The sequence below is a fragment of the Hipposideros armiger genome, unplaced genomic scaffold, assembly GCF_001890085.2.
Source record: "Hipposideros armiger isolate ML-2016 unplaced genomic scaffold, ASM189008v1 scaffold_177, whole genome shotgun sequence".
In the NCBI taxonomy this organism is placed as follows: domain Eukaryota; kingdom Metazoa; phylum Chordata; class Mammalia; order Chiroptera; family Hipposideridae; genus Hipposideros; species Hipposideros armiger.
Window position 1 is genome coordinate 875,667 of NW_017731527.1, and position 24,115 is coordinate 899,781.

A 24,115-nucleotide genomic window follows, 5' to 3' on the forward strand; every position below is an offset into this window, starting at 1 on the left:
GAACCGGGGCCCTCTGGCATCCCAAGCGAGTTCTTAACCATCGCGCCACTCGGCCGGCCCTACAGTATCCATTTTAAAGTAATTGTTTTCTACTATTTACAGTAGCTAGTATAACTACATCACTGTGGTATAGTAGACCTTGATATTTCTTAATGCTAAAAAGTGCTCTCATATTTGCAAGAAGATTAAACAATCCTATTGTTCAGAGTAATATTCCAAAGAGAAGTGACATGGTTCTTCATGGATTTTAGAACTGTGATTCTGTTTAGGGAAAAAAAAAACAAAGGAGTATAGACTGTTGAACTATTGAAGCTATGTCATTGGAAATGAAATGTTTAAAAGTTGGGATAAATAAAATTTGCTTATCTATTGGATAACTCAAGAGAGAGAACAAAATCTAGGAATCTGCAGGAAATCTCTTTAGGTAAATTTCTCAATGCTGTTTTGAAGATTGCTTTTATATTGTACTAAAGTTAGCACTAATTTCACATAGCTAAATTTATCTTTCTTAATCTGTAGCCTATGAGTTATGAATTAGAACAGACATTATAATAGTTTCAGACCTGAGTTCACTCCTAACAGATTTTAATAGCTTACAAACAATTTTAACATTCAAAATATATTTGTTTTGTTTGCTATAAAGCTGATGATTTTAAACAAGTGAAATTTAGTCTGAATGCTTATGTAAACATATGACATATGTATATATTAACAATATACATCATTACTAAAATTTGAGAATTTTGACTTAGCTAAAGTAAATCTTAAAAGGAACTGCTCAATTAAGATTTATAATTAAAATAATGCAGAGTTAAAAATGGCCATATTACCCAGAGCAATGTACAGATTTAATGCAATCCATATCAAAATCCCAATGGCATTTTTTCAAGAAATAAGACAAAAAATCATCAATTGTATGGAGTCACAAAAAACCCTGAATAGTCAAAGCGTTCCTAAGAGGGAACAAGGCAGAGGTATCATATTCCCTGGTATGAATCTGTACTACAAGGTGACAATAATCAAAACAGCATGGTATTGGCAGAAAAATAGACACACAGACCAATGGAATAGAATTGAAAACCCAGAAATAAACCTACAAATATTTGGGCTGATAATTTTTGACAAAGGAGCCAAAAACATACAGGGGGAAAAGAAAGCCTCTTCAATAAATGGTGCTGGGAAAGTTGGAAAACCATGTGCAAAAGAATGAAACTAGACTTCTATCTGTCACCATGTACCAAAATTAACTCAAAATGGATCAAAGACCTAACATAAGACCTGAAACAATAAATTGCATAGAAGAAAGCATAGCTACTAAACTTATGCATCTAGGGTTCAGAGAGGATTTTGTGAATTTGACCTCAAAGGCAAGGAAAGTAAAGCAAAAATAAATGAATGGTACTATATCAAATTGAAAAGCTTCTGCTCAGCAAAAAAACCCAACAAATCAAAGAGGCAACCAACTGAATGGGAGAACATATTTACAAACAACAATACCAATAAGGGCTAATATCCAAAACATATAAGGAACTCATACAACTCAACAAAAAAACCCCAATAAATTAAAAAAAAAATTGGCAGAGGACATGAACAGACACTTCTCCCAAGAAGACATACAAATGGCCAACAGATATATGAAAAAATGCCCAACTTCATTAGCTATTAGAGAGATGCAAATCAAAACCATAGTGAGATACCACCTCACACCTGTTAGAATGGCTATCATCAACAAGACAAGAAATAACAAGTTTTGGAGAGGCTGTGGAGAAAAATGAACCATCATACACTGCTGGTGGGATTGTAAATTGGTACAGTCATTGTGGAAAACAGTATGAAAATTCCTCAAAAGACTAAGAATAGAATTACCATACAACCCAGCAATCCCTCTTCTGGGTATCTACCCCAAAAATCTCAAAGCATTTATCCACAAAGATATATCTACCTCTATGTTGATTGCAGCATTATTCACGATGGCCAAGACATGGAAACAACCAAAGTGTCCTTCCACAGATAATTGGATGAAGATGTGGCTATATATATATATATATATATATATATATATATATATATATATATATATATATATATATCCAATGAGATGTCATTTGGCCATAAGAAATGATGAAATATTCCCATTTGTGACAACATGGATGGATCTTGAGATTATCATGCCAAGAGAAATAAGTCAGACCAAAAAAAGTCAAGAATCATATGACTTCACTCATATGTAGCATGTAAAACTGAAACCAACAAATGAACAAAACAAAGAAACAAAAACTCATTGACACAGACAACAGCTTAGTCTTTACCAGAGGGTAAGCGGGGAGGGGAGATGGTAGAAGAGGGTCAAGGGGGTCAAATATATGGTGATGGAAGGAGAACTGACTTTGGGTGGTGAACACACAATGTGATATATAGATGATGTATTATAGAATTGTACACTTGAAACCTATATAATTTTAGTAATAAATGTCACCCCAATTAATTTAATAAATAAATTAAAAATAAAAATAGTACAGGGTGCCTGATTCAATTTTTTTTGCTTGTTATTGTATTAGCAATTTCAAATGTCATAAAAATCAAATTAACTTTAAAAAGATAAATAACATTGGTATTTATTGAAACTTAAACCTTAATAATTAGAAATTAGAAATTCTTTATTCATTTCTTAATCCACATATTAACTTATTCAACTTTAGGAAAATCCAGAACTCCTAGAGAAGTATAATTATAAACATCAAAGTTCAGAAATAATTGTTTGGTAAGTTTATAATAGCAGAAGTGAATAACCAATTCCAAAACTTAAAAATAAGAAATGAAGACCCCCTCCTGTGAGTTCAAGCAATGTAGAGGATTCAATCTGGTATACAGAGTTACCTTTCAGGGGAAAATAATTTCCTTGCTGAGCAAGACTTAAATGGATATATAAGAGGAGAATATATGTATCCGAATAGCAATGGGAAAAAGGCAGGGATGTGTGTCAGTATCAAACGATGCACTCCTTAGGAAAAAGAATGCTCTGGGTCCTTGATAACAGCTTCCTTTCACAGAGAAGAATGATGCTTTTTAACTCTGGAACCAACAAGCTGACACCATTGCTTTTCAAGAAATCATCATCTGATCATCCTATTGGGAGAGAAAGGCTTGACTGTTACCTAGAAGTATTCTGAATCTTCTGTCATTTTCTTGTTATAGATTAAAATATGATTTGTAACTTCAGTTTGTACCCAAGACTCCTATGAGCATTTGATTGATGTCAGTCCTCGCACTGAGAGATGTACCTATTTTATACATTAGGACAAAACTGTTTTGCTGAGCCCACAATTTGAAGATGGATCAATTCAACAGTATCCAGGTCTCTTGGCAAGAACCCCCCAGTGTTCACCCACTGGGCAGAACTAACAGCATACTTATTTTAACTGGCTTTTTTTTAATTTATAAAATAAGTTATTAGAGGTCATAGCATTAGTTTTTGGATGCTTTATCAGATTCCCCAAATTAAACAATATCATGCAAAAATAAGGGATTTACTTTAAGTAAAGTTAATTTTCTCCATGAGGTAGGCATTGTAACATTTGGCCAGTGACAATATACCTGTGAGTTTTTATTATGACAATATGCCTATGAGTTTTTATTATTCCCATGATAAATGGACAAACTGAGGTAATTATTCTCTGACTCATTCTTAGTCAGATCTAGGACATGTCTTCTGACTTCAAGTACATTATTCTGTTACCAAGTTCTTTTGTTATTGTCGATTTTTATCTTGAAACCCACAAACCTATGCTGCCTTGCATATAATCATACTTTAGATCTATGTTATTTTAATTTTTATTTTATAAACAGTCAAATAAATAAAAGGTCAAACACTATGATAACTATTAGAATTAATTATCTGCATTATCAAATAAATGCAGTACTTTTAATTCATAATCATCTTTTCAGTTAAAATGTAAAGCAATAGTTGACTATGTATTTTTCTATATTATGAATTGTGACTTATTTTAGTGCCTTTAATCTGTTAAAAAAGCTTCTCAAAATTCTGGTATCATTGTTTGATACCAGAACTCTCATTGTTAACAAACGGACCTATTTCAGGGAATTTTATTTCCTAAATAAGAATGGGAAGCAGTATTCTCAGTTCCAGGCACTACCCTAGGAGTTTTAAATAATTAATCAGTATTTAATATTTGAAGAAATAAGGTTTTAAGAAAATTCCAAGCAATGGGTCTTCAATGATTATGTTAATCATTTACCTTTTTTCTTCAAATATTATACTCTAAATTACTTGACATATACATTTACAGACATGCAAAGTATTTTACTAAATGTTAAAATTTTTCAGTAGGTTGCACAGTGGCTGCCACATCCAAGTCCTTTACTGTTAGTATTTGCTGAATGAATGAATGAATGAATGAATGAATGAATGAATGGAATGTTTTGTGCTCAGAGCCTATGCATGGTTTTCAGAGTGGCATGACACAGATTTAAATTAGGTCATTTGTTCTTTAATACATTTTCGTCAATCTTGGTCCTATCCTTGTTTTTCTTCGGAAAAGATAAGGAGAAATTTGCTCAGATACAATGAGTAGGCAATGCCATTTAAACTGTTTAGTGTAACGGTGGAGGATACTTTGAAAAGATAGGGCTTGATAGAGTGCTCTTAAAAATAATAACTGAAGTGATATTATTGAAATGAAATCACATCATGAGCTAACGTCCCTTGAAAAAGAAAGTCAGGATAGAAAAAAGAAAGGTAAATCAGTGTGGCTAAGATTTTGTAAGTAACCCCTCTGTCTCATCAATTCCATATTAAGTGCTCCCACAAAAAGCTTCCAATAATTATAATTTATTTCATTATTTTTCCTATTATTTATTAATTGATCACTTACTGAGTATCTACTGTCTAGAAACTGTATAAATTACGGGGAAGTACAATGGCAGTCAAGACAAAAATCCTCAGTTTTGTATGGGAAACAGAAAAGTAAATGCCTAATGTTAAAGTTTACCTTTGAAGTCTAAAGAAGGTTCTGTGGGAATATAAGTCAATGAATTGCTAATTGTTCTAGAATGAAGCAAAAGTTTAGGAAAGGTTTTTCAGAAGAAATACAGTTTTAGCCAAATCTTGAAAAAGAAGAATGAGTAGAGGAGGCAAATGAGGAAATAGAATGGAAAAGTTTTTAACTGTTGCAAACTGCCTGTTTAAGGAATATTTATAAGATATGTTTATGAAACCGTGGTATCTGGTTTGTTTATAAGCATAGAGTGCATGGCAGTGAGAGGTGAGCTGAGAAGAACAGACAGGACCACAGACAGTTAATTTTATTTTGTATGCAGGGAAAGGCTATTTAAAATTTTAAGCAGAGAAATGAATTGGTTAGATTTACATTTCAGAAAGATCACTCTTATGATACCATGGAGAATGTCTGGAGAGGCATGTGTGAGCAAGACAAAAATGAAATCGAGTAGGAGACTTATAGTCTGTGCTAAAGATTGAATTCTCCAAAATAAGGAAGTTCCATATGAGAATGGAAGAGTGGATTTATTCAGAAAATAATAGATAGGATCATTCTCCATACTGTAAATGACTCCCTGCTGTCTAATGAATAAAGTATCTGTCTTTACCTTCACACTCAAAGCCCTTCACTTACCTCTCTTAACATAACTTTTTGGTTAAACTGTACTTCTTACGATACTTGGGCTCCATGAAATCTTTTTATTTTCTCCTCAAGAATCTTAGATTCCTTTTTCCTTGTAGACTATGGGCACCACACATTAATCAGATGACACTTTTAACATTATTTTTAGAATATAATCTTTATTAAATGATAGTCTCATTAAGGAGGAATCATAACCTATTATTTTTTTGTTCCAAATCACAGTAAACAAAATGCCTTAATCTTTTATGTAAATATTGATATATGTGTGGATAAATGCATGAATGAAATATTAGTATTTGATCAAGCTTTTCTCCTTTGAAATTCCTAAACAAGCATAATAAGCAAAGTCAAAATTAGCATAAAAATGTGCATGCTCTAACAAATAAACATACACTAAAATTATCAACTCTGTGGGATAACTAAAATATGAATTTTATCATTTGTGACTATTATTTCATCGGACCTCTACATTAATCTCTGCCATTCTTTGCAACTTCACCAATAAAAATATATTGACTTTAAGAATTGGAGAAAATTAGTTCTGAAAATATGATCCCTTATGAGTAAGAATACACTGAAAATTCTATATTTGCAAACATCTTTCTTCTTCAATGCTTTCTTGAAAATGTTTGGAATTCTTTTGAACAAGTATATAAATCAAGAAGGTACAATGAAAATTACTAACATCCTACTAATGTAAACTTCAAAGCTTTGACTATTTCATCACTTTTTATGAAATTGTGTTTATCCCAAGAGTTTATTTGTAATTAAAAATAAAGATGCATGCATTTTGTGAAGTTGATTATTTTAGAAAATGTTATATCTCTGACTGTCTGCTGAGAATTAAAAACTGAATTGATAGCAGCATTTAGATTCTCTTTTTGAGGAGTAACTTTACTGGAATGTGATAACATATATAAATTTTCTCATGCAAGCATATTAATAGACTGTTATTTTCATGGAGCTGATTAAAATTTTACATAAAATCAGAATAGTGTTGCTCTAATGCTTATATGTCAGAGTAAAAATATCTTTATCCTCTCTGGTAATGCTCTAGCAATACTTTTGGAGTGAAAATGCAATTTACGAGGTGTGATCAAACAATCCAAGTAGGGTGAATGTTTAAATAAGAAAATTTATTACAGTAATAGACACATTGGCATTAACCCCCTCAAAATACTCCCCCTCACTTTGAACACACCTATCCCATAGTCCCTGACACTTTCTGAAGCAGTTCTGGAAGTCCTCTTTTGTGAGTGTCTTTAGTTGCTCTGTTATAGCTGGCCTCCATGTCCAGAATCCATTCAAAACGTTTACCTTTCATGGTCATTTTGACATTGGAGAAGAGCCAGAAGTCACACGGTGCCAGATCTGGTGAATAAGGTGGGTGAGGACACACTGTAATGTTTTTGACAGAAGTTGCTCTACCAGAAGCAATGTGTGACACATAGCATTATAATGACAGAGGATGAAGACACCCATGAAAAAGGACTTCCAGAACTGCTTCAGAAAGTCGCAAGAAAGATTGGGTAAGTGTGTTCAAAGTGAGGGGGATTAATGGCAATGGGTCTTTTACTGTAATATATTTTTTTAAACATTCCCATATTGATTTATCACACCTTATACATTGATTTATATTGTTCCCTAAAAGAGAAGACATGTGCATGCATGCACACCTCTATATGTGTGTAGTAACTTTAAAAATGTGAATAATCAAAAGGAGAAATCTCTTCCATAGAAAGTATCACTATTAAGAGTATTTTAAAACATGCTGTCCTACTATTTCATACTTTTATTATCATGTTGTAAACATTTTCACTTAAAAATAAACTTTAAATATCTTTCAACATGATTAAATATTTTTTTTCAAAATCACTTTAGATGGCTAACTAGCATCCTATCCATAATATACTTAATCATATCCATGTTGCTGGGTGTGTAGGTTGCTTCTAATTCTTTGTGTGTCGGTGCGTATGCAGATACTGTTGCTATGCTGTCTTGCCTCTACTTATTGTACATATTTTTTGGCATTTTCCTTTAATATGATTTCCAGAAATAGAAATACTGTCTCAGAGCAAAATCTGCATACACTATTGCTATTAATCTTGTGTTAGTCTGAACTACAGAGAGTTTGTACCAATGTACTCGTACATTCCTACCACAGCACATGAGAACAATCACTTTCCTCACCTCACTGCTAAGTTTGTAATGTTTGAAAGATCTTTGTCAATTTAGTCTTTTCTGGGTATTAGTAAATCTACAACACAGGTATTCCCAACACATTTTACCCTCTTATCCAAGCTATAGAAGAAATCTATACACTTTACACCTAGGTGTTTATAAAAAGATATTAAATGTAAGTACTTGTCATATAAAACATTAAAATGTCTAACATTTTAAAATAGTAATCATTAAATTTATCTTTTATTTTGAGGCCCAGATGCCCTACATTGTCTCCTTGGAGTTTGTTATGTTCAGAGTCTGTGATAATGTTTTATTTTTTTATGTTGTTTACCGTTGAGAGATTTCATTTCTTACAGTCTGACATTCTCACAAAAATATTTGGTTGGTTTTATTTCAAGGTCGCTGGATATTTTGAAGTGTATGAGAGAGTTCAAATGGGATTAAGGAAGAACAAAGAGCATCTTTTCAAATTTAGAAAGAAAAAACAAAACAAAAATAAAACCAAAATTTTGATTTTTTAGTGTAGAAGGGCAGAAAGCATCAACAGCAGCAAAAATCACCTAGTGTGTTAATTGCTGCATTGAAGGTAAGGGACATAATCGGTTGTTGTAATATGTATTTACTGCATTTTATATCTCTAAACATTGGCACATAAATTCTATAATTTAATTCTTATAATAATAGGTATCATGTAACTATGAATTTTGTTTCCAGATGAAAAACCTCATCCGAAAAATAACATTTTATTTTATGTATTTCAAAAAGTAAGTTAATATCTGACCAAGGATTTCACCCTATATGTCTTAAATCCACTAGAAAGCAGCCCTTGTTTCAGAGATCATCCTGAAATAAATTTAGGACACCAAAACTAATAATAGTTAAATTATTTGTTCAGACGTATTTAGATAATCAACGGAAAAGCAAAGATGTGCTTATTTCTCTATACAAAACATGGCAATTACATATAAATATGGTTTTTATTTATTTTTATTTTTAATTTTTTTTTTGATGAGCCATCCTGCCACCTGTTGGCAGCTCAGTGGCAACTCAGCTCGGGCCAGGAATTGAACGGCTGTTACTCAGAGCTCGCACTCTTGAGTAAGCTCTTAACCAACTGAGCCACTCGGCCAGCCCTTTATAAATATTGTTTTTAAAACATGCTGCTTCTAATCATTTATACCAGCACTATCCAATAGAAATATATAACAAGCTGCAAATGCAAGCCACATATGTAATTTTAAAATTTCTAGTAACCACTTTTAAAAATTAATAACAAGGATGTGAGAAATTGAAACACTTGTAACTGTTGCTAGGAATGTAAAATAGTACATCTGCTATGGAAAACAGTATGGAAGTTCCTCAAAAAAATTAAAAATAGGACTAGCATATGATCCAGTAATCTTACTTTTGGGTGTTCATGCAATAGATTGAATTCAGGAACTCGAAGAGATTTTTAACACTATACTGTTCATTGTAGCACTATTCACAATAGCCGAGATATGTAAACAACCTCAATGCCCATTAACAGATGAATGAATGAAGAAATTGTGGAACATGCATACAATGGAACCCTATTCAGCCTTAAAAAAAGAAGAAAATTCTGCAATATGTGACAACATGAATGTACCATCATGACATTATTCTCAGTAAAAAAAAAACAGTCACATAAGAGACAAATACTGCATGATTCCACTTATATGAATGAGTTTTCTAAAATTGTTAAATTTATAGAATCAGAAGGTGTAATGGTGGTTAGCAGGGCCTGGAGGGGAGAGACTTGGGGAGTTACTAATTGATGGGCAAAAAGTCTCAGTCAAGCAAGATGAATTATTTCTGAATATCTATACAGCATTGTTCCTAAAGTGGACAATATTGTATTATACTCTTAAAAACTTATTGAGAGTAGATCTCATGTTAAGTGTTCTTGCCACAGTAACAAAAAAAAAAGTTTAAAAAGACAATTGTTTGACTTGAAAGCACACAATTCTTCAGAAGTTAACACAGAGATAAAATTTATATAATCTCAAATTTCATGTATTGTGAAGACTTAAAATTATTATGTAGTATTAAAATACTTTGCTTGCTGTACTCTTTCTTTATGGCATTTATTAATTTCTCATATACCAAGAACTTTACTTATTTATGTTTATTAATTTTTTTATTGACTGATTCTCTTTTTCTATGTAAGCTCTAAAAATAGGGATCTTTGTTTTCATATTTTGATATGTCTAAGTGCCTGGAATAGTCACTGGTACAAAATAAGTTTGTTGAATGATGAATGTTAAATGTTTCATATTTAGTATGTTTGCAGAATTTATTTGAGGTAAAAATGTATTGGCTATTTGGTCTTACTAATAATTTATTTATAATACCTTTACATATTTATTCAGAAGAACTCTACTTTTCAAACTAGGAGAGTGGAGATATTGTGTACAGTATACACCTGCCCTTCAAATAGTTAAGATTTCAAAACTTAAAATTTTAATTTTAGGGCAATATTGTAGAATAATTTATTAAGAAATAGTCCATCATTCTATTTTAAAATTCAAATTAATTAGATTAGTTAGCCATGGGTTTAATGATTTTTTCCATTACTTAATAGCTGGATAGCTTTGAGAAGTTACTTCAATCCCTAGTCCTCAGTTTCTCGAAAATTAGTGTAATAACATTATTTTTTGAGAATTTAATTAGTTGATGCATTGTATATAATTTTAAATGCCAGCATATAGTAACTATCCAGTAATTTCTGAGGATGATGATGATGAATCCATAATGTAAAAACGAGTTTACTTTAACATAGTTATTTTGTGCCAATTTGTATTTATAATGTGCCTGTTCAAAAGAGATACCCATGAAAGTTGTTGTGCCCAAAATATCATTTTCCCCATTTCTTATCTGTTGCTTTTCTGTTAAAATAGAATATTTATAGGTACACTGAGCACTATATTATAGAAAACATTTTACAATATTAATTATTTAATGAAACGTATAACCAGAGACAAATTGAAAAAATCTTCTGTGCATTATACTCTGCCTTATACAATCGTGTCTTTTTCTATAAAATGTTTCCAAATTATGATGAACAATTTATTATTGTGTATTATTAGATGATATCTATCATATAGCATACACCATTATATATTAGAAATATGCATATGCATTTACATGTATATTTACAGTTATATATAGTGAATGTTTGAAATTACACAATCTGAATATTCAAGCAGTAATAACATGAGGACATCAATTTTATAATGCACAATTATTCTCTGTGCATTTTAAACTTGAATTTGCTTTGAAGGAATATATAAATTTCTTGTCAATTATGTTTCCAATATTCCATACTTAATTTAAGTGATCATTTTGCATCCAAATTCCATTTAGTAATGATTTATAGAGCTATGCTATGTCTGAGGATAATGCTAAGCACTTTTTTTTTTACTTTATTTCATTAAATCACCAAAACAAAACTTTGAGTTAGTGAATATTTCTTACATTTTTAAGATGAGGAAGCTAAATTTTAAAATTCTTAAGAAGTTTATCAAAGGTTACACAGCAAGTGAGGAGGAGTATAGATGTTTAAAACAAGCATTCTTACTTTCAGTCTTGTTCATTTCCAAGTTACACTATCCCTGTTATATGATATTGTTTTCAAGATGCGTTGTAACATATATGCAATTAAAAGCTGAACTTCTACCTGAATTTATATTTTTTATGTTCTTTTAGGATGTTTGCTCAATTAACATGTGTTTGTACAGATAGTTTTCATGCATATATTCCAATTATTGACTAGTTAGAAATTGTAGAACCCCTCTTTATTTACTTTGTACAGTATAGGAATAAATTAATACACTTATGAAGTCCACATCCTGGAAATGTACAAATATATGGGGTACAAAATGTGCATGATTTTGAATTCAGTGTTAATCTTATATCCTCATATGCCTCAGTGGAAAACCTGTTAACACATTAAACAATGTGTCTTCATATAAGAAGTAAAGCAATATGAATAGCCAGAGTATGAACCTTCTTCAGTAAAATGGAGAGCTTTTGTCATTTGTGCAGTTCATAAAATCAGCTTAACCTCCCCAGACATGAGTGTGTATTTATAATTTAGATACTTAATTACTTCTAGTCAAGAGGGAGGCTTAAACATTTCTATCCCTGGCTTTCTGTTTGCTGAAGAAAGAGGTTTCGTTATTATAGTCTATCCTGGGAAGACTTTGGGAGAGGATCAGAAAGGGTTATGAAATTGTTTAGCAGCAAAGGGGAAAGAAAAAAAAAACAAACTATGATACAATCTTGTTTTTCAATTTATCCATTGGTAGAAATTTCTGGTTGCACAGTAGATCCTATTATACAAATTCTTCACAGTCTAAAACAAATTTTATGAACTACCATGCTTCAAGTATATTTGGTATGAAAAGGCCCATTGTCATATCTGAAACACCTAGCATTTCCTCCCACTTGTAATTACTTGTTAAAGGTAGACTTTATTCATTAAACCAGAAAGGATTGAATATGACTCTATCTTAGGGGAAAGAATTTAGAAAGTGTTAATATAGAGTTTAATAATAACTGATGTAGTGAGCAGAATTTCTAATCTTTTAAAAATAATATTATTAAGCACTATTCTATTATTGTAATTAATCATCCTCACACCATTTTATGCAATTTCTCAGTGCTCTGGAAGCCAGTAAATGGAAGATCCTTGGACTTTTTATTACAAATCGTGTACTCAAGAATTTTTTCTTAGTTGTGACATTATTTTCTCCATCAATTTCTGGAGATGTCAATTTATCTAGTAAAAAGTAAGTGCCACTGATGTCTGTTCTAATAGAGATATGCATATGCAGAGGGTCTATATCTGAAATCTTAATAGTTTTTTTCTCTCTTTTTTCCTGATTCTTTTTAGATATGTATAAATAGATTTTTTTCCACACACACAAAAAAGTTGATATAAAATATAAGTACTGTTCAAGACCCTACATCTGTCATTTTACACTCCCAGAAATCTTTCTGTAAAAAACAAACAAACAAAAAAAACACATCAGAAGCAATACTTCTTTTGTAAGAAATGTATAGCATTTTATTTTACGGATATTCCATGTATATGTCACCAGTCACCTATAGAAGGAAGATTGTCTGCAGGTGGAGTTTTAAATCTTTGGGAGTTTGATTTTATGACCTAAGGTGATCACAGCTGCAGCCTTCGACTCTATCCGGGAAAGAAACGTTTTCTAGGACATTGGCATTAAATGAAGTGTCCAACCCTCCTTTAGTCCTGACCCTTTGCCTCTTTCCTAACAATAAGTCAAGGAGTAGTCGGTATTCATAGCACAATATCAGTTTACTCATAGTTTCTCATTGCCTCTTATCTAGGTGTCATCTCAGGTACTTTGAGACATTCTTCCATTCCTACTTAAATGAAAAATTATCAGTATCTCGCTTCCTCCTCTCTCCCTCTCTTTCTCCCTGTTATACCTGTTTATCTACTATCTAACAATAGGATTTATTTTATTTGAAAGCTCCTTTCCCAATGGTTTCTTTCTCTCTATTAAACTGGGACCTCACTCAATTGAGTAACTTGTGACTAAAAACGTATATTTGTTGGTCCCTTATGCAATGATTATTTTACAAGACTGCACTCAAAATTCTAATATAGAACTTGAAATTGTAGCAATAGTAATTTAATTTGTACTTAAATTATTTGTTATAAAGTCCATGTCTTCTAAATATATAATATTAAAATTAACTGTACTAGAACACTTAAAACTTGTTTTAATATTAGTTTCAGATAGACAGAACTGCACAGTCGTTAGGCATTTCACACCTCACAAAGTGATAACCCCGACAAATCTACTACCCCTCTGACACCATCCATAGCTATTACAATACCATTGACTATATTCCCTATGCTGTACTTTACATCCTATGACTATATTTTTTAAAAATTATAGTTGACATTTAATATTATTTTATATTAGTTTCTGGTGTGCAGTGTAGTGGTTAGGCATTTATATAATTTATGAAGTGATCCCCCTGATAAGTCTAGTACCCATTTGACACTAAACATAGTTTTTACAATATTATTGACTATATTCCCCATACTGTACTTCATATCCCCATGACTATTTTATAACTACTAATTGGTACTTCCTAATCCCCTCACCTTTTTTACCCAGCCTCCCAACCCACCTCTCATCTAGCAACCATCAGTTTGTTCTCTGTATCTACAAATTTATTTCTGTTTTGTTTATTTATTCTGTTTTTTAGATTCCACATTTAAGCAAGATTATATGTTACTTGTCTTTCTCAGTCTGACTTATTTCACTTAGCATAATATCCTTAGCTCCATCCATGTTATTGCAAATGGTAAGATTTCATTCTTTTTTATGGTAGAGTAATGCTCCATTATATATATGGACCATATTTGTTTATCTAATCTATTGTTGGGCATTTTGGTTGTTTCCATATCTTGGCTATTGTGAATAGCACCGCAGTAAACAAGAGATGCAGGTATCTTTTCAAATTAGTGTTTTGGATTTCTTTGGTTAAATACCTAGGAGTGAAATTGCTGGATCAGAAGGTAGTTCCATTTTTAATTTTTTGAAAAAAAAAAAAAGCCATACTCTTTTCCATAATGGCTGCACCAATTTGCAATCCCACAAACAGTGCATGAGGGTTCCCTTTCCTCTATATTTTCACAAACACTTGCTGTTTGTTGATTTATTGATGATATTGACTGTGACAGGTGTGAAGCCTTATCTCATTGTGGTTTTTATTTGCGTTTCTCTGATGATTATTGGCATTGAGCATCTTTTCATAGGTCTATTGGCCATCTATATGTCTATTTCTCTCTTTTTGGAGAAAAATGTATATTCAAGTCCTCTGCCTATGTTTTTGTTGTTGTTGTTCTTGTTGTTTTTGGTTGAATGGTATGAGTTTGTTGTTGTTGTTGTTTGTTTTTGTTTTTTAATAAATTTTGGATATTAACCCCTTATCAGATGTATCATTGACAAATATTTTCTCCCTTTCAGAAGGGTGTATTTTCATTTTGTTGATGGTTTCCTTTGCTGTACAAAAACTTTTTTGTTTGATGTAGTCCCATTTGTTTTGTTTTTTGTTTTTCTTGTTTTCCTTGCTTAAGGAGATAGAACAGAAAAAAATATTACTGAGGGTAATGTCTGAGAGTTTACTTCCAATATTTGCTTCTAGGAGTTTTATGATTTGGGGTCTAATTAAATCTTTAACCTATTTTGAGTTTATTCTTGTATATGTAACAAGGAGATGGTTCAGTTTCATTTTTTTTGCACGTATCTGTTCAGTTGTCTCAGCACCATTAATTGAATAGACTGTCTTTACCCCGCTGTATATTCTTGTTTCCTTGGTCATACATTAAATGACCATATATGAATGGATTTATTTCTGGGCTTTCTATTCTGTTCGATTGATCTATGTGTCTGTTTTTATGCAAGTACCATGCTGTTTTGATTACTATGGCCTTGCATTATAGTTTGATATCAGATAGCATGATACTTCCAGCTTTGTTCTTCTTTCTCAGGATTGTCATGGCTATTTGGGGTCTTTCATAGTTCCTTATAAATTTTAGGATTATTTGTTCTAATTCTCTGAAAAGTGCCTTTGTTATTTTGATAGGGTTTGCATTGAATCTATATAATAATTTGGGTAGTATGGACATTTTAACTACATTAATTCCTCCTATCCATGAGCATGGTATATGTTTCCATTTATTTGTACCTTCTTTAGTTCACCTCTTTAATGCCTTATAATTTTCTGAATACAGGTTTTTTACTTCTTTGGTTAAATTTATTGTTAGTGTTTTTGCTTGTTTGTTTTCAATGCAATTGTAAACGAGATTGTTTTCTTCTCTTTCTGATAATTCATTATTGGTGTATAAAAATACAACCAATTTCTAAATATTAATTTTGTATCCTGCTACTTTATTAAATTCATTTACCAGTTCTAATAGTTTTTTTTTTCTTTGACTCTTTGGGGTTCTCTATATACGGTATCATGTCATCTGCAAATAATGACAATTTTATTTTCTATTTTATTTCTTTTTCTTGTCTGATTGCTGTTTCTAGTACTATCAGTACTATGTTGAATAAAAGTGGTGAAAGTGACATTCTTGTCCCATTTCTGATTTTAAGGAGAATGCTTTTAGCTTTTCACCATTGAGTATGATATTAGCTGTGGGTTTGTCATATATGGTCTTTATTATGTTGAGATATGTTCCCTCTATTCCCACTTTGCTCAGGATTTTTATCATAAATGGATGTTGGATTTTGTCAAATCCTTTTTCTACATCTATTAATATGATATAACCATATGATTTCTAAATTTGTTTATGTGGTATATCACATTAATTTATTTGTGGATATTGAACCAAACTTACATACCAGGAATGAATCCCACTTAATCGTGGTGTATGATCTTTTTTAATGTATTTCTGAATTCAGTTTGCTAATATTTTGTTGAGGGTTGTTGCATGTATGTTTATCAGGGATATTGGCCTATGGTTTTCATTTTTTGTAATCTTTTTGGAATCATGGTAATGGTGGCTGTATAAAATGAGCTTGGGAGACTTCCTTACTCTTCAATGTCTTTGGAATTGTTTGAGAGGAATAGGTATTAATTCTTTTTTGAATGTTTGGTAAAATTCACCTGTGAAGCCATCTGGTCCAGGACTTTTGTTTGTTGGGAACTATTGATTACTGACTCAATTTCATTATTAGTAATCAGTTTGTTCAGATTTTCAGCTTTGCAAGATTGTATGCTTCTAAAAATATATCCATTTCTTCCAGATTTTTTTAATGTAGTATCTCATAGTGTTTTCTTAATTTTTTCTTTTTTTTTGTATTTCTTTGGTGTCCATTGTCTCTTCTTGTTTTTCATTTCTGATTGTACCTATTTGTGTCCTGTCTCTTTTTTTCTCAATGAGCCAGTTTAAAGGTTTATCAATTCTGTTTATCTTTTTTAAAAAAACAGCTCTTGGCTTCATTGATCTTTTGTACTGATTTTTAGCCATATTTTCTTTATTTCTGCTCTGATTTTTGTTACTTTGTTTCTCGTACTCACTTTGGGGTTTGTTTGCTATTTTTTTCCAATTCCCTTACATGTAAATTAGATTGTTTATTTCAGATTTTTCTTGTTTCATTAGATAGGCTTACATTGCTATCAGTTTCCCTCTTAGGACTGTTTTAATTTTGTCCAATAGATTAAGGGTCATTGTGTTTTCATTTTTGTTTGTGTCAAGGTGTCTTTTGATCTGTCCTTGATCTCATTGTTGACCCATTCATTATCTAATAGCATGTTATTTAGCCTTTATGTGTTTATGTGTTTTTCATTTTTGTTTTTTTTTGGTTTTTTTATTGTAATTGATTTCTAGTTTCATACCATTGTGGTCAGAGAAGGTTCTTAATATGAGTCTTAAATTTTTGAGACTTGTTCTGCAGCCTAACATGTATTTGGTCTATCTTAGAAAATGTTCTATTTGCACTTGAAAAGAATTTATGTTTTGCTGCTTTGGACTGAAATGTTCTAAAAATATCATGTACTGAGGCCAACTGCTACCAGTATCAGGCTTGAGGCAGCTTAGCAAAAGTACCAGGGGCACCCCTGGGCCTATTGTCACCTGCCAGCGCCCATAAGACTCAGCCACTGAAAGAGTCTTTTTAGGTGCCCAGGCTGGGCTGGTTGACCAAGTGTTGAGAGTGCTCCTGGCAGTGCAGCACTAGCTGGGTGGGGAGGGGTTCCAGGCAGTCCTGAGGCATGGCTGATGGTTTTTACAAAGTTAATGCAGATTTGGTTCTTGCACCAGCACTCAGCCTGTGACCACTTTGCAAAACAACCTGAGAACACCACAGCCAACCACCATGTGCCTTGAACCCACAGATTCCCAAGAGTCGCCCAAGATAGGCTGCAGCACAATTTGTGGCTGACTGTCTACCACCAAAAGTTCTCTAGGCCACCATGGATTGTCTGCTGCTATAAAAGGCTTTTGCAGCTTGTGGGATGGGCCGGCCCCCCAGGAGCCTGAGCATGTCCAGGGTGATACAGCACTAATTGGGTGGGTACCCACAGCGTCACCAAGGTGGTGCATCCATGTGGATTTTACCAAAGCAATGTGTTCTCAGATTTGGTCCTTTAGGGCGGGGTTCAACATAGGAAAGATGGTGCCCTCCTGTATGCTATATGTAGGTGGGCTCCATAAAGGGGCAGTGGCAGCTGTCCCTCCAGCCCTTGCTTACAAGCCATGCAACTCAGTATTTCCCCATATGTCTTGGGTGCCTCTTGAGTTTCTGTCTTTCCACCAGAGCTCTAGTGAATGTTTGCTAGCCAGTGAGTCTGTATAGGCCCTTCAAGGGAGTGTCTGGGTTTCCAGCCACCTTATGTCTCACTGGGATGGGCAGACAGAATCTGATTTTCACTGCAAGATGTTGTGGGACCTCCTTTTCCAAGTACAGGGAGCCCAGTGTGTGGCTGTGACTATTCACTCTTCAGGGGGGACCTTTACCACCGAGGTGACTCTTCCAGTGTTCAATTACTACCTGTGGATTTGGGGTCAGCCTGTTTTGCATCTCTACCCCCCTACCAGTCTTAATGTGGCATCTTCTTTATATAATTAGTTATAGGGGCTCTGTTCAGCTATACTTCAGGTAATTTTTGAGGTTGATTATTCTGTAATTTAGCTGTAATTTTAATGTGATCCTGGGAGGCAGCAGGCATCCACCATCTTGGACCTTCTTCAAATACTTAGATATTTTAAGCTAGAAAAAAGACAAACTATTAAAATTAGATTTTAGCTGTGAAAATATAAAAATAATGTACATATGGTTGAATGAAAATAAATTAAAATTTCATTTTCTTTATGAAAGATTTCATGAATAAATGCAGACATCCTGCTACCTGTTGGCAGCTCAGCGGCTGCTCAGCTCGGGCTGGACTCGAACCGCTGTTGCTCAGAGCTCAAACTCTCGAGCGAGCTCTTAACCAACTGAGCCACTCGGCCGGCCCAATACAGACTTTTAATTGAGTTTAATACCATATTTTGCTGAAGATTAGACTTCCACAACTTCTGTGTCTGAGAAACAACTGTGAATTCAGAAGTAAGTCAACAAAGGTATCTCACCACCCATGAATATAGTTGCTAAAGACCCTAAACTTTCTTAGGCACTTGCCTTCAACCAATTTACTGAAAAGTCTATGTAAACAAAGTTAAGTCTTTTCATAAGCCTAATGATCCAATTTTCTAGGAAGCCAGAATACCAGTTGTAATAGTTCAAGAGGCCTATAATTGCTGGAAGCAGACACATAGAGTAGAGAGAAAGTATAGAAGCAAAAGCTCCTGAGGTCATCACTTTATTTCAATTTAGTCACATAATTAGTTGCCCTAAGGGGAATATAAAGAAAAAATCAAATATTAATTAACTTTACCAAAAAGTAAAATATTTAAAAAAATAATTTCTGCTAGATATACTTTTTTGGTATTTTTTTTTTTAGCTGAGCCATCCTGCCACCTGTTGGCAGCTCACGGCTGCTCAGCTCGGGCTGGACTCGAACTGCTGTTGCTCAGAGCTCAAACTCTTGAGCGAGCTCTTAACCAACTGAGCCACTCAGCCGGCCCTTTTTGGTATTTTTTTATAAAGCTATCAGCACTTAAAGAAAGATAATATATACCAAAATGTAAGCAACTTTTTAAAAATGTTGGCTAATACTATAAATAGTTTAGAAATATCACAATTAAATTAAATCAGTGAATAATGGTATCTGCAAAAACCACTGGTATGGTTTATAGCATTATCAAATAATAGTAGACAAATTATAATACATTTGAATAATAGTAAACAAAAGGCAGTATTTTGCTCAACATAATTTGCTGTCCATCCAACTCAGTTTGTGTCTTCTACATTATATTAAGAGCTCACTTATCTCCACTAAAGCTTCTGTGTGGCTCACCCCATTTCCTCCAAAATATTTTCACTTCACTTATTTATATTAGTGACAAGGTTTTGTAGCTCATTATTCATGTTTTATATGGTGTATATTCTAATTTTGTTCTTCTGTTTGCCTTTCTTCCTTTCTTCTGTTATTTGGATCTATTTAATATACTATTTTAATTAATTTATTGCCTTTCAGCTGCATAGCTTTGTATTTTTTTCCAGTGTTTCCTCTAGGGTTTAAAATATGCATATTTTATACAGAGTTAATAGTTTATTATTTCAAATAAAAGGTGGAAGACTTATAACCATATAAATCACTTTACCCCCTCACTCCATTGACTTCTATGTTGTAGCAGTCATATATAGCACATGTACATTACATTGAAAACTCCACCAGATAAGAATTTTTTCTCTTACCAGTTATACATATTTTAAAGAATCCAGGGGTAGAAAAATAGTTTTCTGTTTATCAGGATATTTACCTTTTCTGTTGTTCTTACTTTATTCCTGAGGATTCAAATTTCCTTCTGGTATTATCCCTTTAGCCTGAGAGTTTTCTTTAGCATCTTTTTAGATTAGGTTTGCTGGAAATAAATACTTTCAATTTTCCTTCATCTGAGAATAGCCTTCATTTTTTAAAGATATTTTGTTGGATGTAGAATTCTGGCATGATGGTTCTTTTACTTCAGTACCTTAAAGATGCTGTTTCATTGTTTTCTGGCTGTCTTTAGTGTCTGGTGAATAATCCATGGACACTTTAATAATGTTTTCTCTCCCAAGAAGTTAAAAAGATACAAATGAATATATATATATATATATATATATATATATATATATATATATATATGTATATATCTCGATCTATCATCTAACTATCTATCTATCTATCATCCATCATCTATTTGTGTGTGTGTGTGTGGGGGGTCAGGATAGAACAGAGCAAGAAAAGAGAATGACATTATGTTATTATTTTGGTATGAAAAAAGGATGGAAATTATATAAATTTGTTTTTAATGCATCATTATAAAGAATAATAACTATGGAAATATATGTAACATAAAAACAAAAACTATTAATTGGAAAACATCTATAACATGATATAAATTATACCCTTTGACTGTTGCACTAGGTCTAAATCATTTGTATATTTTTTGCATTGGACACCAAAGTATTTATAGTAGATAGAGATACTGTATCAGTTTAGAATAAGATTCACTTCAAAAAATTTTTTAAATTCCTGACTTGTTTGGTGCTGGAAGGAGTACTATTTCTGGGTGGTGAACACACAGTGTGATATATAGATGATGTATTACAGAATTGTGACTTGAAACCTATGTAATTTTACTAACCATTGTCACCCCAATACATTTTAATTAAAAAATCAAGTAAATGGCATGAATACATTAGACTTACAGAGGTTCTCAACCTTCCTAATGCCACAACCCCTTAATACAGTTCCTCATGTTGTGGTGACTCCCAACCATAAAATTATTTTCGTTGCTACTCTATAACTGTAATTTTGCTACTGTTATGAATCATAATGTAAATATTTTTTTGTTTTCCGATGGTCTTAGGTGACCCCTGTGAAAGGGTCGTTCGACCCCCAAAGAGGTCGTGACCCACACGTTGAGAACCGCTGCATTAGAGGTTCATTTCTCTCTCACTTATAAAACCTCTGCCATGGCCCATATGATAGGTCCATACTTCTCTATCATTCATAATATGAGATTCCATCCTCCTCAGGTTCACAATTCACCCAAGATTAAACCCAATCATCATATCTGAATTTCAAGGAGGTAAAAATAAAAAGAGAGAGAGAGAAAAGAGGAGAACCAAAGAGTATATTACCATGTAAGTTAGCCATATTTAAGAACCTTTCCTGGGAGACACCTATTGGCCACCTCTAAATGTAAGGAAGATTGTTAATTACAGACCTTTAGGTAGGCATGTAATTTTTTTGAGAAATACAATTGGAGTTCAATTAGTAAGAAAGCAGGGCAGAATGGATATAGGGCAATTAACTAGTAATCATTTTCAATTAGCTTTAATGTAGATCATTTAAATACGTTAAGCATTAGAAAAAGCATAGAGAAATTATTCATGTGCTCCAGAATTTTATAACCTGTAGAGATGTCAATTTTAAACACAGGTTTCGTGGTTTCATAAACCGTAGGACTGGTATTCGAAAAGACTCCAGAGACTATGAAAACCAGATGGTTTTTGATTAGTTGAGGAATGGAGGCCCACAAAACTGGATTGGCCAACCTCTCAGTGTCAGGCTGAAAAAAATCACCATCTCCTTATCCAAGTCCGGTGGTCTTTTCAGAACACTATACCTAATTGAAAAATCACTGAATTTTCTCTCTTAAAATACAAATATGCCTTTTGGTGTAGGGGATAATTTAGATAATATTATTCTTATTAAATTGTTGTCCAGAAGTTTTTCCTGAAGGCTTTTATCTTTGTAAAAAATGTGTTGTATAATAAAAGGACCTTAAAAATCAATTAATTGGTCATAAACAGAGGATTTAATTTCAAAGTAAGTAGTTGGTGGGGCATGCTTGCATATGGTTACCTATATTAAGTATTGTGTCACTAATGGAACACCTCATCACAATATTTAAAGGACAATGAAAAGGGGGAAGTAATATAACTTTTAAGTTTTACATACTATTTTATGTTTTATATATTTTATACATGTGGGCAGATATAAGGAAACAATAGAACACTAAAAACTTAAACCATATGTTTAACTTTTAAGATTTATGTTTAGGACTGATTAGCAGGAAAAAAATATAAGACAAAATGGTAGATGTGCATTGGCATTATTCTCATGTGTATTAAAAACTCTGGTATGCCTTTACTAGATGTAAACTTACATTGGGAGAAAAACTAAGCACTCTTTGCTTCCACAGTTCCTGTAAGAGGATTTGTTCTTTGTGCAAACACGTGGTTTTGTGTTGAGAATCATTTTTGTAATCTACTCCTGCGTAACAAATAATCTCAAAGATTAGTGGTTTCCAGGTGTTGCTCTGCCAGGTCCTTGGGCTCTCATCAGGCAACAGTCATCTCAAAGCTCAGCTGGGAAAAACAGTTTCTTAGCTCATGTACAAGTCTGTTGGCAGAATTCAGTTTCTTGCTAACTGTTCCGAGGCTTTAGTTATTGATTGTTGGCCAGAGGACTCACTCCTTCAGTGTCATGCTGTGTGTACCTCTCCACAGAGCATCACCTAACATGGCACCTGAATTCATCAGTGAGAGGACAAGAGTGCCAACAAAGTCGAGAATGCTGAAAGACAGAAGGTGCAATCTTTTGTAACTTAATCATAGAAGAGACAGCCTATCACTTTCACCTTATTCTCTTCATTAGAGACACAAGTCTCTAGGTCCAGGCTACACTTGAGAAGAGGGGTTATACAAGGGTGTGCATATCAGGAGCAGGTCTCATCGAACACCATCTCTGAAGCTGCATACTCAGGATTAATTGATAGTACTAAAATGTGTAATATTATGACTGAAACACATCAGGTATTTAGATTTCAATAAATATATTTTTGGCAGGTGCTGTGTGACCTAGGGGATGCATCAACAAACAAATTAAAATCTGCTGCACATGAGGGACATAAAGGAGACAGAAAATGATGAAATGAATAATTATATTAGATAATATGTGAGAAGATGGTATTTGTTATAGAAACAAGGGTAAATAAAAGGAACTAAGGAAGGCTGAGAGGGTCTGAAGTGCAGACAGGGATTTGAGGATGAGTTATAGTATTAAAAATGTTATTTATTAAGAAGTCAAGGTTCAAGCAAAGACTTGAAGGATTTAATGAAATGGATACCTGGCAAGAAAGCACCCCAGACAGAAGGAAAGTGGTGGTCAAGACATTAAGATGGCAATGTGCCTGGTGTGCTTGTGAAACAGCAAATGTGGCTAGAACTAAAGGGGAAACATTGTAGGAGAGGAGATAGGAGGAATAACAAGGGATGCATTCATATAAGGCATTATAAACTAGTTAAAGGACTTTGACTACTATTTTATGTGAAGGGGAAATCAATCACAGTGTTATGAACAGAGGATTGATATAATACAAATTACATTTTTGAAAGACCACTCAGGCCCCTGCATTTTTATGAATCATTGGGGGTGGGCAGCAGGGAGATATGTTAAAAGGCTACAGAAGAAACCTAGGAAGATGTGATGGCTTATTGGGCACAGTGCTAGCCATTAATGAATTAAGAAGTGGTTGTATTCTGAGTCAAGAGGATTCTATGATAGACTAAATATGCAGTATAAGGGAAAGA

The 24,115-nt window shown here is 33.0% G+C and overlaps 1 protein-coding gene across 4 annotated transcripts in view; it reads left to right on the forward strand.

Moving 5' to 3' along the window:
* MGAT4C (MGAT4 family member C) overlaps positions 1 to 24,115 on the forward strand; it is a 728,413-nt gene that overhangs the window by 298,873 nt on the left and 405,425 nt on the right. For 2 of the 4 annotated variants that reach the window (XM_019652292.1, XM_019652290.1), the window contains exon 1: positions 18,912 to 18,976. The exons of the other annotated variants lie outside the window; for them this stretch is intronic. The gene's annotated coding sequence lies outside the window, so the exon portion shown is untranslated. Of the gene's footprint in view, positions 1 to 18,911; positions 18,977 to 24,115 lie in introns of those variants that run through there. 4 annotated transcript variants of the gene reach the window in all.